Source organism: Acanthisitta chloris, unplaced genomic scaffold (genome assembly GCF_000695815.1).
Source record: "Acanthisitta chloris isolate BGI_N310 unplaced genomic scaffold, ASM69581v1 scaffold15327, whole genome shotgun sequence".
In the NCBI taxonomy this organism is placed as follows: domain Eukaryota; kingdom Metazoa; phylum Chordata; class Aves; order Passeriformes; family Acanthisittidae; genus Acanthisitta; species Acanthisitta chloris.
This window is the reverse complement of record NW_008682164.1, coordinates 24,129-28,865: the sequence shown is the minus strand read 5'-3', so window position 1 is coordinate 28,865 and position 4,737 is coordinate 24,129.

Genomic DNA, 4,737 nt, shown 5'->3' with positions numbered 1-4,737 from the left:
CGTCCTGCGGAGAAGGCATCCTGCTCATCCACCGCACTCACGGGCCGCAGCTCCAGCGTGGAAAGTTCAGCATTCGAGTCAAAGCTCAGCTAAAGAAACGGTCGCGGTAGTTCAGCTTCGTGTTGGGACGTGGACCTGTTGGAGCGAGTTCACAGAAGAGCTGCAAAAACAACCAGGGGGCTGGAGCATCTCTCCTATTGAAGTCAGGCTGTGAGAGTTGGGTTTGTTCAGCCTAGAAAAGAGAAGGCTCCAGGGACACCTTACAACAGCCTTCCAGAGCCTAAAAGGAGCCTAAAAGAGCTGGAGAGGGACTCTTTACAAGGGCATACAGTGATTGGACGAGGGGTAACAGCTTCATACTGAAAGAGGGTAGGGTTTGATTGGGAAGAAATTCTTTCCTGTGAGGTTGGTGAGACAGTGGCATAGGTTGCCCAGAGAAGTTGTGGATGCCCCAACCCTGGCAGATTGGATGGATCTTTGGTCAACATGGTCTAGTGGAAGGTGTCCCTGCCTATAGCAGGGGAGTTGAAACTAGATGATCTTTAAGGTCCCTTCCAACCCATGCCATTCCATGATTCTGTGTTTCAGAGCAAGGTAGATACAAGTTCTGTAACACAGATCTGTCCACATCCATGTTTCTGTCATTTACTGCTTTCAGAAGGTTCAAACCTACTGATTCTCATCATATGCTTTCCCCTTGATTTCAATTTTAAAAACTTTTTTTCTTTTTCTTTTAATGTCCTGGACAGAGTAAGCCTTTATTAAAACAAGCAAGCAAACAAACAAACAAACCCAAACAAAATAAAATAAAAAAACCCCAACCAAACAGATTTCAGTTTGAACATATCCTGAGAAAAAATAATCAATCAACACAGAATACATATTTAGTAAACAACAGCCCATGTCAGCATGATACCAGTGAGAGTGTAAGACAGTATCTCAATAGAATTGTGTCTCATGCACCAAACAGTAGAAGATTTTACTTGCATCAACCAAAGCCAGTAGGACTGCTGATGAATAGAGGAAGTCCTGCTCCCCAGGGATGGATCACTGCCCAGCAACAGCTAAAGTCCTGTGCTCAGTGTGACAGCACAAATGAGGAGTCAAACTGTTTGTAGCAAAAACCTCCAGCTACCCTTTTTCAGGAGCAGAGCCAGAGTTAAGCATCCTTTTCTGAAAGCAAGTTATTGATTAGAGGAAATCAGAAACTGGTCACCAAAGCGAGTTCTAGCATCCTCGATATTAGAACTTCTTTTAAAATGCCATTGGGACAACATTTCATTCTGGAAAGATACTAAAAAAGTACTTTCTTTTCAGTAAGTAATCCCATGTTAATATTTTCTTATTCATATATGTACAGTTTTAATTTCAAAATCATTAAAGTCCTTATTATTGGTAAAACCTCAAAGCCATTCCAATCCATTTAACTCAATGCAATTTCCAAAAGTTCAAAAATCACTCTTCCCACATTCTGTTTCAGAACAAAATTGCTGTTTGCCAATGAGCCATTCTCTAAACAGAAGAATCTAGCTCCCTGAATTGAAGCTCATACCAGCTTTCTCATGTCCTTCCAAAAATAACAAAAAGGAAGAGATGCACCTCTTTGAGCATGCACATATACTCCCCAAGCAGCTCTGCCCTCATTCAGAATGTTCTCAAGGAGATGAAGATGAAGACACATCAATAGAAATTACCTAGAGAGTGATACTTTGCCTTCTTCCTGCTTAGAGAGTGGTGTAGTGTCAAGCAGTGCTTCTTATCCCTGGACACACAACTGGAAAGAATGGCAAGAGTCAGCACATCTGGGCTGAGCTGCTCAGAGCTGTTATGAGAAGCATCCCAAACACTGCTACTTGGTGCTGCTCGTGATGACAACCCACCCATTTGGAGTCACTGTAGTTCCAGTGGCTGTCAGCAGAGCTGCCTGGAGAAAGCCTGGAGCCAACATACTTTTGAGCACTTATCCAAGCATTGCTCTAAAGATTATGGGCAGCTGAAAGGCATATTCACAGACAGAGCTGCTGAAATCTTGAGAGAATTATGCCCTGGAGAAGAGGACTTAAGATACTTGGTGGTCTTCATAGTCTTCATTCTCCCTGAAGATATTGTACACTGTGTGATAGTGACTTCAGAATGCATTATTTGGCAGTATTAACAGTGAATGAAATGAACCTATAAAGGTTAAATGATGTTTACATCCAGATAGCCTCCCATTGACCTCAACAGATGCCATTTACACATTTGATTTCTCTGTGGACAGCACTATATTTGGGGACATTTGTTCTCTCTATTGCTCTCAAAGGTGGAAAATGTACCAGTGGGGTGTTAGAGTTTTGAGAAGTGGTTTCAGGATCTTTCAAAAGTAAGCAAGCTAAATGTGCTCTAAGCCAGAAAAAAGAGTTGTGCCCTTGGTCCCACATGGCCTGACCTATGGGCCGTGGCTCTGGAGCCACCGTACCGAGACTTCACTATGACTCAGGAAGGTCATTCCTGTTCTGTACTCTGGGGATGGAAATCTCATTTTAATGTCCTTGTGACTGGTAACAGGAATAGTTAGATTGCTGAGATACTTACTTCTCTGGGTAAGAGAATGTGCACAAACACTTCTTTAGCATAATCAACCCCTATTTAAAGCTTTTTCATATCCTCTGTATAGTGTAGCACAATGCCTTTATGTTCTACACATACAGTCACTTGCTTCTTGCAGACAAGGCATTTAACAACATGTAACACAGCTTGGTACAATGTCACTTTTTTCTGCCAAGTCTAGCTAGCAAGTCTCTTACATCCTCTCAGCTCCAGTGTTGACAGTGGTTTGCACAGACCTGAGTAGCTGGAAAAACAGATTAGCATGTAGAACTCCTTTGGAGTTCTGCCATATGTGATGTCTTTCCTTGAAGATACCTCAGTAGAGACCTTCACATTGCTGTCACCAGGTCCTATTCCTCAAGACACTTTCCTCATTGTCCTGTAGGAGGAATGCCCAGCCATACACAGCTTTCAACCTAAAGGATGTTTCTAAGAAGCAAACTGAGACCTACAGTGGAAATCTCTTGCAGTTGCATGTATTGGTGCTGTTCAAGGCCAAACAGAAGCTTGTAGGGACAGGTAAGGAAATTAAGTAAGCAAACTCAATTATAAATAACAATATGGCTTTAATAATTCCCTTTCATATAGCTTCAAGACATGCTACACTCAACACAATAAATACAGGTACAACCTTTGAGCCAGATTAACTTTTCTCACCAGCTGATCACTGGCAGTCATGCAATGTCAACTTTGCTTCTCTCCTTTAAGGAGAGACTTCTTGCTGTGTGGGCAGTCAAATTGCAGGATTTTAACCTTATTATACATAATTTTGTATCCAGAAAAGTATCTGCAACAACTGATGTATGAACAACATTCAGCATATAAATATATATGTGTAAACCTTCATTCTTCCAATTGGCAACAGAATGTATGTAATTGCACAATTCTGTGTGTAAATTGCACTCTCACCATTCAAATGACTTAAAAATGTCTTCACAGTTACACATTACATATATAGTCTACAAGTCATGATAATTTCATTGCCCATGTTAATTACTGAAATGTGATTTATAGCTATTTTTAACAAAATATGAATAGAAAAATATGGATAAGGGTAACAACATATAAATAAAAATGATAGCAAAATAGATCTGTTTTACATTGCAATAGTGCAACATGCCTGTGTAACACCAAGTCTACTGAACTTTATTTTGGCTTTCCACAACATCCAGTTATTCCAGACAGAAACAGAAACACAGGCAAAGCTCAATGAATTTAGTATTATTTCACAGTAACATGGCACAGAAGTTAAGGAAGTTTCTATGTGCTGGGCTTTATGAATATAAAAAGTATTTTTCCTGGTCCTGGATTAACAATAGAGCTCTGCTGTTTAGGGTCTGAAAAAGCTCTGTGGTAATGTTACCCTGACAGAAAAATTTCTCCTTCTCTGAATGTGCCTTTTGCCTCTCATACAGAAGGCACAGAACAGTTGTGCTGATGGAGCTAGAGCAAAGACAAATGCAGTGCAGATCTCACCAGTTCAATCTTGTGCTGTTTCCATGTATCATAATGGTGCATTGTCATATTCTTATTGAAAATCAGATTTTTTTAGTATGTATCAAACCCCCTAAAATTTCCAGCATGCACTCATGCTGATAATGGTGACTACATTATTTATACTAATGAGAAGAGTAAATTAGTGGTTTTACCTTTTAACATTGCACATTGAAATTACACTTGCAACTAAGAAGATATTTGGGGAGAAACACAGTAGGTTCTCTCACCTCATGCCTCCAAGGAGGTGCATGAGGTCAATCTGTGTTTCCTCTGAATGTGGAGGCAAAAAGTGGATGAACATATGTGTAACTACAGAGCTGCAGAGAAATCCTTTAATTTTTTGATAGACCTGTCTCTAGTTCACTATCATCCCGGTAAATACAAGGAACTTTAAGTTACTGCTGCACTCATCTGGAATAAGGCATGCAATTCTGGGGAGACAAAAAAGAAAAGATTCACTGATACCAGGTGAAAAGGGTTCTTTTTGGAAGTTCAGGAGAATGGAAAGCCTATCTTAAAAGTGGAGACTAAAAGACTGGGCTTGTTTATCCTAGCAAACAAAGGCTGGGAGAAGGTTCTCTTTGATCTGTAGAGTGGGTCCAGATGAGAAGAAGAGCTCCTTAAACAATTGGGCATCAAAGAGGCAAAATA